Below are 12,776 nucleotides of genomic sequence, written 5' to 3' on the forward strand. Positions count from 1 at the left end.
ACCTTTCTGGTTGGCAAACATATGAGGCTCAAGGACCTGAACCAGTTCCCTGAACCCTTCCCTCTCAACAGTGCTGAGGGGCTGGCAGTCCTTCAGGATCAAATTCAGCAGAGCCTCATCCAGCATCTGCTTCCTGGAAGCTGGATGGTTAAAGATGAAGGAGAGAAGAAATGAATAGGAATTAATGATCAATGAAGCAACTGTGAGTCAGTTGGAGAGTGGCTGTATACCTGAGTTCATCCTGGTGGATCTGGGACTTCATTCTCATGCCTGGCCCCATCATGGCTCAGCACTGAAGAGGTGCTTTTGTTGAGATGAGACGCTTCTGTCCAACAAATGCGACATTCAACCTGCAGAAAAGAACATGAGTCCTCAGCTAAAAGTTCCTTCTTCATGGTGACTGGTGTTTCTTCGTCTGAGACCACCAGGTTTCCAATGAGGTGTATCGGATACGTTGTTGTGTGCCGCTGAAATCCGTCCAATTCCGGCGTTGTTTCCTCATGAAATATGTTTGCCTTAAAGCTCATTAAAGTGTTGAACCACAATATCGTTCACCATAACTGAGTCAACTTCAAGATAACCTACTTCTACATTCCAGTCCCGGCTGCTCCTGTTCTGCTGCAGTCCAGAAAACAACAACCCGATACAATTGGCGCTCCTTCCCACAGCTCCGGCCCGGATCCGCATGGTTCCGCTGACTGACTGTGAGACGCGCTCCCTCCAGAGTGGCACAGCCCGATGGGGGTCCTTACCTGGCACGGGGGCGTAAAACAGGTGCGACTGAAAAGCCTGGTTTATTCTGAGTCGAGGGAACGCGTTGCTCTGCAATTCACCGCCAAGCCGCTAGGGGGTGTGGCTTTGTCTTTGTATTGTTTACGGGGCTCTTGTCGGATTCCTTGGTTTTCTTCCGGTCACAGACAACAATTGTTGGCCATTTGTCAGTCTTTGTAGTGCCGCGAAGAGGCGTTGTAGAGGTGGTCGTACTTGAGCACCTCCTCGATAATCCTTTCTTCAGCTTGGTCCATTTTTTTCTTGGAGCTTTCACCACAGAAACTTTGAAAATGGCGGTGTTGTGCTGCGACTGAACCGGAAATAACGTTCTGAGCGGACCAATCACAGTCCTCGACGTTGACGTCACCACGCGTCGACGCGATGCGTAAGCAGGATTTTTTGGAGGCGCGTTTCAGGCTACGGCGTACGGTCTGCGTCGACGGCGTAGGTACGAATACTACTCGACACAGAAGCATAAATCAGGCTTAAATCAGGCTTTATAGTCCAACAGGAAGTTAGCATGTCATGGATGAGACACGCTGATAGTCCAACAGGAAGTTAGCATGTCAGGGATGAGACACGCTCATAGTCCAACAGGAAGTTAGCATGTCAGGGATGAGACACGCTTATCGTCCAACAGGAAGTTAGCATGTCAGGGATGAGACACGCTTATCGTCCAACAGGAAGTTAGCATGTCAGGGATGAGACACGCTTGTCGTCCAACAGGAAGTTAGCATGTCAGGGATGAGACGCGCTTATTGTCCAACAGGAAGTTAGCATGTCAGGGATGAGACACCCTGATCGTCCAACAGGAAGTTAGCATGTCAGGGATGAGACACCCTGATAGTCCAACAGGAAGTTAGCATCTCCATGGTTCCCTTGACCAGAAGCCAGTGGGATCGTTCCATTCTGACATCTTGATTGACATTTGTCCTTCTCTTAGCTAAATAGCTGGCAATCATTTGAAAAAAACCTTGATTTACTTTTTGTATTTTGATCTTCAGCTCATTTGCATACTTTTGTTAAAATTCTCCCCTTTTTGTCTTTTTGTTTATCTGCTGTTTTTAGCACAAAGTCCACCTGGTTCCTAAAGACCAGTTCAGCATGGACTACGTTGAACCTTCAGTCCGCTGCATCAGCACCCATGGACGGTTCCCCCCTGACAGGAGGATTCTGGTGAGGAACATTAGTGGGACAGCGCTCTTGTTAGAACGGTTCTGATCCACCTTCCCTCCCCCTGTAGCTCCTCCTGTGTCCCTTCAGCGCTCTTGTTAGAACGGTTCTGATCCATCTTCCCTCCCCCTGTAGCTCCTCCTGTGTCCCCTCAGCGATCTTGTTAGAACAGTTCTGATCCACCTTCCCTCCACCTGTAGCTCCTCCTGTGTCCCCTCAGCGCTCTTGTTAGAACGGTTCTGATCCACCTTCCCTCCCCCTGTAGCTCCTCCTGTGTCCCCTCAGCGCTCTTGTTAGAACGGTTCTGATCCACCTTCCCTCCCCCTGTAGCTCCTCCTGTGTCCCCTCACATTTCCAAACTCCCTCCCACTGGCTGGTGCTGAAGGAGGGCCAGAGCTCCTCCTACAGGAGCCCATCCTGGCCTCCCCCGCTGCAGCTCCTCCACTGACCTCCCACCAGAGAGATGAGCCCCCTGGTTCAGAGGTGACAGACCACCTCTGGGAGCAGACAACAGAGACCACATCAGGCTGGACTCCGTGCAGGTACGGAGGCTGACGGCTGCTGAGTGAGTGAGTTTACGACGCTCCCACCACTGCTGCTGGATTGATTTAACACATCTGGAATATTTAGATTTATTCTGGGTCAACATCTGCATCTGTTGAAGTCCTCAGTCTCCATGCAGGTGGTGTTGTTCCAGATAAAAGGTCTCAATAACAGCATCACTCCAGGTGAAACCATTCCAAAGAAGGCTAAGTGGAGCTGGCATATCAGCCCCCAATGGAAGCCTGCTGCTGCTGCCAAGCTCTCCATGTCATCATGGAAAAGTTGATTGTTCAACTCAATGTTTTTCCCATTGGGAGGAGATTTGTTGTTCCACCATGAAGTCTTTTCTGGTGATGAGTTTGTGTGTTGTAGTAGCATGAAGATATCTTGTTATCATGATCAACTCATCTGGCCTGGTGGAAGAACGCTGCTGTGTTTGGATTCAGACGAGTCAAATCTGAACCAGGGACTTGCAGTTTTATCCTCGGTCTCCGGACTCATAAAATGGAGACCGGCCCAGTTTGACACTTTTGAACTCCTCCATGATGTTCAAATCTCATGACTGAGATTCGTGATTGGAAACATCGGCGGTTCAGGAAAGAAAACATGTACCATTGAACATCGCTCTCATCCTTCTACTCAGAACGCTGCGGTGGACTCCACCGTGTCCAGGCTTTGGGCAGATACGTCTTCATCCTCCACCACCACCAGCCGCTCCACCCCACCCACCCTGTGCAGGTCTACATTACCATGGTCGGATCTGGCAGGGTGGAGGATCTTTGATTCATCTTAGCTTTCCTGCTCCGGCTGTTTGAGAAACATTCAAATGGAGATGGTTGTTTGTGTCTTTCAGGCCACGCCAACGCCTCCTTCTGTCCCCACGCTTACGGCTGCCGAAAAGTGCCGGTGTCTGAAAACCAGATCATTCTGGATGTGCCGGACCACCAGGTCCTCCTCACCTGCAGGTTCCTGCAGGCAGAGCCCTGTGGTGGTAGGTTTCCTGCTCCTCTGCTGGACTGATACCCTCTCCCTTTCCCGACACGTATCTGCTGTTTCTACTCTGTGCCTCCTTCTCCTCTGTCAGGCCTGGACTTCTTCCTTCTGTCTCTCCAGGATCACGTCCTGGTGGTGCCTGAGAGCAGCTCCAGCTCCAGCTCCTTGAACCAAGAACCACTGGAGAAATCTGACCACTTCATCAGCAACTGTGGCCTCAACAGCTTTCATGTCAAGTCGGTGTCTCTCAGCCTGAGTTGGTCCATGTTCTGTATCCCTGAATGTTCTAGAGGAACTAAACTGGGCCTGACTGGGACGCTTCTGTCTGCTCAGATTTGGGTTGTGAATGCATTCAGATGTCATTTACAAGCATTGGAACTAAAGACCTGAGCCTCAAGAATATTTAGTTCTTGATTTACTTTCTCTTGCAGGGTTTCATTTTGTGCTAATTTTCTTTTTAAGATCTTTTTTGTTGTCCTTCCATTGAGCAAGTTTGGCTAAGAACCTTTTCCCCACTAAACTAATTTTCCTAAAATGTCTCGCTAACGTTTCCTTTTTCTCTGTCGTCCCTCCTGTCCTTGGTCTCCATTCTGTCTCAGCTCAGCTGTGTCTCTTGGGCTCTCTTCAACAACGGCGCCCTGCCTTGTGCCTGCCATGAGGTTGGAGCTGAGAGTGACACCTGCGAGTCATTTGGTGGTCGGTGCCGCTGCAGGCCCCACGTGATTGGCCGAGACTGCTCCATGTGGGCCGCGGCCTGCTGGGGATTCCCCACTGCAGACGTGAGTGTCAGATTGGATGAATGATGAGTAATAAGGGCTTTTAATGATGAGTGAGAGGACGGACCAAACCAACCTGTCCAACCATCAGAGGACAGTTTGTTGTTCTAGTTTCAACTCTCACTACATTACTGTTAGCATCACTGAGTTTTATTAGGAACGATCACTACATCACTGTCACATCATTTTGAGTTTATTAGCAATTCATAGACATCACTGTACCATTAAACTGAGGTAAGTAGCAACTCTTACTACATGACTGTCAGCGTCACTTTGAGGTTTTTCGAAACACTTATTACATTACTGTAAGCATCACTGAGTTGATTAGCAACTATCACTACATTACTGTTAGCATCATTTTGAGTTCATTCGCAAATCTTCTGACATCACTGTCGCAATATTTTCAGGTTCGTAGCAACTTTTACTACATTACTGACGCATTATTTTGAGGTTCGTAGCAACTCTTACTACATGACCGTCAGCATCACTTTGAGGTTATTGGAAACTTTCACTCCATTACTGTTCGCATCATTTTGAGTTCATTAGCAATTCTGACTACATTACTGTCGCATCATTTTGAGATCATTAGCAATTCTTCTGACATCACTGTCGCATTATTTTGATGTTCGTAGCAACTCTTACTACATTACTGTTGCATTATTTAAAGGTTCGTAGCAACTCTTACTACAATACTGTCAGCATCACTTTGAGTTTATTAGCAACTTTCACTCCATTCATGTTAGCATCATTTTGAGTTCATTAGCAATTCTTACTAAATCACTCTCGCATCATTTTGAGATCATTAGCAATTCTTCTGACATCACTGTCGCATTATTTTGAGGTTCTTCGCAACTCTTACTACATGACTGTCAGCATCACTTTTAGGTCGTTCGAAACGTTCACTACATTACTGTTAGTATCATTTTGAGTTCATTAGCAATTCTTACTTAATCACTGTCGCATCATTTTGAGATCTTTAGCAATTCTTCTGACATCACTGTCGCATTATTTTGAGGTTCGTAGCAACTCTTACTACATGACTGTCAGCATCACTTTGAGGTTTTTCCAAACACTTATTACATTACTGTAAGCATCACTGAGTTTATTAGCAACTATCATTACGTTACTGTTAGCATCGTTTTGAGTTCAATAGCAATTCTTACGACATGACTGTCAGCATAATTTTTAATCTACTCGCAAATCAAACCACATGACTGTCAGCATCACTTTGAGGTTATTTGAAACTTTCACTCCATTACTTTTAGCATCATTTTGAGTTCATTAGCAATTCTTACTAAATCACTGTCGCATCATTTTGAGATCTTTAGCAATTCTTCTGACATCACTGTCGCATTATTTTGAGGTTCGTAGCAACTCTTACTACATCACTGTAAGCATCACTGAGTTGATTAGCAACTATCACTACATTACTGTTAGCATCGTTTTGAGTTCAATAGCTATTCTTACGACGTCACTGTCAGCATCATTTTTAATTTACTCGCAACTCAAACCACATGACTGTCAGCATCACTTTGAGGTTGATTAGATTTGAGTTTATTTGCAATACTTACGACATCACTGTAGCATTAAATTGAGGTTAGTAGCAATTCTTACTACATCACTTTCAGCATCACTTTGAGGTTATGTGAAACTTTCACTCCATTACTGTTAGCATTATTTTGAGGTTCGTAGCAACTCTTACTACATTACTGTAAGCATCACTGAGTTTATTAACAACTATCACTACATTACTGTTAGCATCATTTCGAGTTCATTAGCAATTCTTACTAAATCACTGTCGCATCATTTTGAGATCTTTAGCAATTCTTCTAACATTACTGTAGCATTATTTTGAGGTTCGCAGCAACTCTTACTACATGACCCTTAGCATCACTTTGAGGTAATTCGAAACTTTCACTCCATTACTGTTAGCATCATTTTGAGTTCATTAGCAATTCTTACTACATCACTGTCGCATCATTTTGAGATTATTAGCAATTCTTCTGACATCACTGTCGCATCATTTTGAGGTTAGTAGCAGCTCTTACTACATGATTGTCAGCATCACTTTGAGGTAATTAGCAACTATCACTACATTACTGTTAGCATTATTTTGAGGTGAGTAGCAACTCTTACTACATGACTGTCAGCATCACTTTGAGGTTGTTCGCAACACTTACTACATTACTGTAAGCATCACTGAGTTTATTAGCAACTATCACTGCATTACTGTTAGCATCGTTTTTAGTTCAATAGCAATTCTTACGACATCACTGTCAGCATCATTTTTAATTTACTCGCAACTCAAACCACATGACTGTCAGCATCACTTTGAGGTTATTCGAAACTTTCACTCCATTACTTTTAGCATCATTTTGAGTTCATTAGCAATTCTTACTACATCACTGTCGCATCATTTTGAGATCATTAGCATTTCTTCCGACATTACTGTCACATTATTTTGAGGTTCGTAGCAACTCTTACTACATTACTGTTGCATTATTTAAAGGTTCGTAGCAACTCTTACTACATTACTGTAAGCATCACTTTGAGTTTATTAGCAACTATCACTACATTACTGTTAGCATCATTTTGAGTTTATTAGCAATTCATAGACATCACTGTAGCATTAAATTGAGGTTAGTAGCAACTCTTACTACATGACTTTCAGCATCACTTTGAGGTTTTTCGAAACACTTACTACATTACTGTAAGCATCACTGAGTTTATAGCAAATATCACTACATTACTGTTAGCATCATTTTGAGTTCATTAGCAATTCTTACTAAATCACTGTCGCATCATTTTGAGATCTTTAGCAATTCTTCTGACATCACTGTCGCATTATTTTGAGGTTGTTCGCAACACTTACTACATCACTGTAAGCATCGCTGAGTTGATTAGCAACTATCACTACATTACTGTTAGCATCGTTTTGAGTTCAATAGCTATTCTTACGACGTCACTGTCAGCATCATTTTTAATTTACTCGCAACTCAAACCACATGACTGTCAGCATCACTTTGAGGTTGATTAGATTTGAGTTTATTTGCAATACTTACGACATCACTGTAGCATTAAATTGAGGTTAGTAGCAATTCTTACTACATCACTTTCAGCATCACTTTGAGGTTATGTGAAACTTTCACTCCATTACTGTTAGCATTATTTTGAGGTTCGTAGCAACTCTTACTACATTACTGTAAGCATCACTGAGTTTATTAACAACTATCACTACATTACTGTTAGCATCATTTCGAGTTCATTAGCAATTCTTACTAAATCACTGTCGCATCATTTTGAGATCTTTAGCAATTCTTCTAACATTACTGTAGCATTATTTTGAGGTTCGCAGCAACTCTTACTACATGACCCTTAGCATCACTTTGAGGTAATTCGAAACTTTCACTCCATTACTGTTAGCATCATTTTAAGTTCATTAGCAATTCTTACTACATCACTGTCGCATCATTTTGAGATTATTAGCAATTCTTCTGACATCACTGTCGCATCATTTTGAGGTTAGTAGCAGCTCTTACTACATGATTGTCAGCATCACTTTGAGGTAATTAGCAACTATCACTACATTACTGTTAGCATTATTTTGAGGTGAGTAGCAACTCTTACTACATGACTGTCAGCATCACTTTGAGGTTGTTCGCAACACTTACTACATTACTGTAAGCATCACTGAGTTTATTAGCAACTATCACTGCATTACTGTTAGCATCGTTTTTAGTTCAATAGCAATTCTTACGACATCACTGTCAGCATCATTTTTAATTTACTCGCAACTCAAACCACATGACTGTCAGCATCACTTTGAGGTTATTCGAAACTTTCACTCCATTACTTTTAGCATCATTTTGAGTTCATTAGCAATTCTTACTACATCACTGTCGCATCATTTTGAGATCATTAGCATTTCTTCCGACATTACTGTCACATTATTTTGAGGTTCGTAGCAACTCTTACTACATTACTGTTGCATTATTTAAAGGTTCGTAGCAACTCTTACTACATTACTGTAAGCATCACTTTGAGTTTATTAGCAACTATCACTACATTACTGTTAGCATCATTTTGAGTTTATTAGCAATTCATAGACATCACTGTAGCATTAAATTGAGGTTAGTAGCAACTCTTACTACATGACTTTCAGCATCACTTTGAGGTTTTTCGAAACACTTACTACATTACTGTAAGCATCACTGAGTTTATAGCAAATATCACTACATTACTGTTAGCATCATTTTGAGTTCATTGGCAATTCTTACAACATCACTGTCCCATCAGTTTGAGATCATTACCAATTCTTCAGACATCACTGTCGCATTATTTTGAGGTTCGAAGCAACTCTTACTCCTTTACTGTTGCATTATTTATAGGTTCGTAGCAACCCTTACTACATGACTGTCATAATCACTTTGAGGTCGTTCGAAACTCTTACTACATTACTGTCAGCATCACTTTGAATTTATGAGCAACTATCACGACATTACTGTTAGCATTATTTTGAGGTGTGTAGCAACTCTTACTACATGACTGTCAGCATCACTTTGAGGTTGTTCCAAACACTTACTACATTACTGTAAGCATCAGTGAGTTTATTAGCAACTATCATGACGTTACTGTTAGCATCGTTTTGAGTTCAATTGCAATTCTTACGACATCACTGTCAGCATCATTTTTAATTTACTCGCAACTCAAACCACATGACTGTCAGCATCACTTTGAGGTTATTCGAAACTTTCACTCCATTACTTTTAGCATCATTTTGAGTTCATTAGCAATTCTTACTACATCACTGTCGCATCATTTTGACATCATTAGCAATTCTTCTGACATCCCTGTCGCTTATTTTTAGGTTCGTAGCAACTCTTACTACATGACTGTCAGCATCACTTTGAGGTTGTTCGAAACACTTACTACATTACTTTAAGCATCACTGAGTTGATTAGCAACTATCCCTACATTACTGTTAGCATCATTTTGAGTTCATTAGCAATTCTTCCGACATCACTGTCGCAATATTTTGAGGTTCGTAGCAACTTTTACTACATTACTGTCGCATTATTTTGAGGTTCGTAGCAACTTTTACTACATGACTGTCAGCATCACTTTGAGGTTATTCGAAACTTTCACTCCATTACTGTTAGCATCATTTTGAGTTCATTAGCAATTCATCCGACATGACTGTCGCAGTATTTTGAGGTTCGTAGCCACTTTTACTACATTACTGTCGCATTATTTTGAGGTTCGTAGCAACTCTTACTACATTACTGTTAGCATAATTTTGAGTTTATTAGCAATTCTTACGACATCACTGTCGCATTCAATTGAGTTCATTAGCAACTCTTACTACAAGACTGTCAGCATCACTTTGAAGTTGTTCAAAATACTTACTACATGACTGTCAGCATCACTTTCAGGTTGTTCGAAACTCTTACTACATTACTGAAAGCATCACTGAGTTGTTTAGCAACTGTCACTACATTACTGTTAGCATCATTTTGAGTTCATTAGCAATTCTTCCGACATCACTGTCGCAATATTTTGAGGTTCGTAGCAACTTTTACTACAGTACTGTCAGCATCACTTTTAGGTTATTCGAAACGTTCACTCCATTACTGTTAGCATCATTTTGAGTTCATTAGCAATTCTTACTAAATCACTGTCGCATCATTTTGAGATCATTAGCAATTCTTCCGACATCCCTGACGCAATATTTTGAGGTTCGTAGCAACTTTACTACATTACTGTCGCATTATTTTGAGGTTCGTAGCAACACTTACTACATGACTGTCAGCATCACTTTGAGGTTTTTCGAAAGTTTCACTCCATTACTGTTAGCATAATCTTGAGTTCATTAGCAATTCTTCCGACATCACTGTCGCAATATTTTGAGGTTCGTAGCAACTTTTACTACATCACTGTCGCATCATTTTGAGATCTTTAGCAATTCGTCTGACATCACTGTCGCATTATTTTGAGGTTCGTGGCAACTCTTACTAAATTACTGAACGCATTACTGACTTGATTAGCAACTATCACTACATAACTTTTAGCATCATTTTGAGTTCATTAGCAATTCTTCTGACATCACTGTCGCATTATTTTGAGGTTCGTAGCAACTCTTACTACATTTTTGTTGCATTATTTTAAGGTTCGTAGCAACTCTTCCTACATGACTGTCAGCATCACTTTGAGGTTATTCGAAAGTTTCACTCCATTACTGTTAGCATCATCTTGAGTTCATTAGCAATTCTTCTGACATCACTGTCACATTATTTTGAGGTTCGTAGCAACTCTTACTAAATTACTGTCAGCATCACTTTGAGGTTGTTCGAAACTCTTACTACATTACTGTAAGCATCACTGAGTTTCTTCGCAACTTTCACTACATTACTTTTAGCATCATCTTGAGTTCATTAGCGATTCTTCCGACATCACTGTCGCAATATTTTGAGGTTCGTAGCAACTTTTACTATTTTACTATCCCATTTTTTTGAGGTTCGTAGCAACACTTACTACATGACTGTCAGCATCACTTTGAGGTTATTCGAAACTTTCACTCCATTACTTTTAGCATCATTTTGAGATCATTACCAATTCTTCTGACATCACTGTCGCATCATTTTTAGATCTTTAGCAATTCTTCTGACATCACTGTCGCATTATTTTGAGGTTCGTAGCAACTCTTACTACATGACTGTCAGCATCACTTTGAGGTTATTCGAAACACTTACTACATTACTGCAAGCATCACTGAGTTGATTAGCAACTATCACTACATTATTGTTAGCATCATTTTAAGTTCATTAGCAATTCTTCCGACATCACTGTCGCAATATTTTGAGGTTCGTAGCAACTTTTATTAGATTATTGTCGCATTATTTTGAGGTTTGTAGCAACTCTTAGTACATGACTGTCAGCATCACTTTGAGGTTATTCGAAACGTTCACTCCATTACTGTGAGCATCATTTTGAGTTCATTTGCAATTCTTCTGACATCACTTTCGCATCATTTTGAGATCATTAGCAATTCTTCTGACATCACTGTCGCAGTAGTTTAAGTTTCAAAGCAACTCTTACTACATGACTGTCAGCATCACTTTGAGGTTCTTCGAAACACTTACTACATTACTGAACGCATTACTGACTTGATTAGCAACTATCACTACATAACTTTTAGCATCATTTTGAGTTCATTAGCAATTCTTCTGACATCACTGTCGCATTATTTTGAGGTTCGTAGCAACTCTTACTACATTTTTGTTGCATTATTTTAAGGTTCGTAACAACTCTTCCTACATGACTGTCAGCATCACTTTGAGGTTATTCGAAAGTTTCACTCCATTACTGTTAGCATCATCTTGAGTTCATTAGCAATTCTTCTGACATCACTGTCACATTATTTTGAGGTTCGTAGCAACTCTTACTACATTATTGTTGCATTATTTTAAGGTTCGTAGCAACTCTTACTACATGACTGTCAGCATCACTTTGATGTTATAAGAAAGTTTCACTCCATTACTGTTATCATCATTTTGAGTTCATTAACAATTCTTACTACATCACTGTCGCATTATTTTGAGGTTCGTGGCAACTTTTACTACATGACTGTCAGCATCACTTTGAGGTTATTCGAAACACTTACTACATTACTGTAAGCACCACTGAGTTGATTAGCAACTATCACTACATTACTGTTAGCATCATTTTGAGTTCATTAGCAATTCTTCCGACATCACTGTCGCAATATTTTGAGGTTCGTAGCAACTTTTACTACATTACAGTCGCATTATTTTGAGGTTCGTAGCAACTCTTAGTACATGACTGTCAGCATCACTTTGAGGTTATTCGAAAAACTTCCTACATGACTGTCAGCATCACTTTGAGGTTATTCGAAACTTTTACTCCATTACTGTTAGCATCATTTTGAGTTCATTAGCAATTCTTACTACATCACTGTCGCAATATTTTGAGGTTCGTAGCAACTCTTACTACATTATTGTTGCATTATTTTAAGGTTCGTAGCAACTCTTACTACATGACTGTCAGCATCACTTTGAGTTTATGAGCAACTATCACTACATTACTTTTAGCATCATTTTGAGTTCATTCGAAATGCTTCCGACATCACTGTCGCAATATTTTGAGGTTTGTAGGAACACTTACTACATGACTGTCAGCATCACTTTGAGGTTATTCGAAACTTTCACTCCATTACTGTTAGCATCATTTTGAGATCATTATCAATTCTTCCGACATCACTGTCGCATTATTTTGAGGTTCGTAGTAACTCTTACTACATGACTGTCAGCATCACTTTGAGGTTGTTCGAAACTCTTACTACATTACTGTAAGCATCACTGAGTTGATGAGAAACTATCACTACATTACTGTTAGCATCATTTTAAGTTCATTAGCAATTCTTCCGACATCACTGTCGCAATATTTTGAGGTTCGTAGCAACTTTTACTACATTACTGTCGCATTATATTGAGGTTCGTAGCA

General features: G+C 40.7%; 1 gene segment (V, D, J or C); it reads right to left on the bottom strand.

Annotated features, from left to right (window-relative positions):
• Positions 1-12,776, bottom strand: part of LOC147270010 (Ig kappa chain V-III region MOPC 63-like) — a 495,635-nt gene that overhangs the window by 163,809 nt on the left and 319,050 nt on the right.

Source organism: Aulostomus chinensis, chromosome 1 (assembly GCF_037954235.1).
Source record: "Aulostomus chinensis isolate RoL2024-O1b breed Wild chromosome 1, RoL_Achi_v1.0, whole genome shotgun sequence".
Lineage (NCBI taxonomy): Eukaryota > Metazoa > Chordata > Actinopteri > Syngnathiformes > Aulostomidae > Aulostomus > Aulostomus chinensis.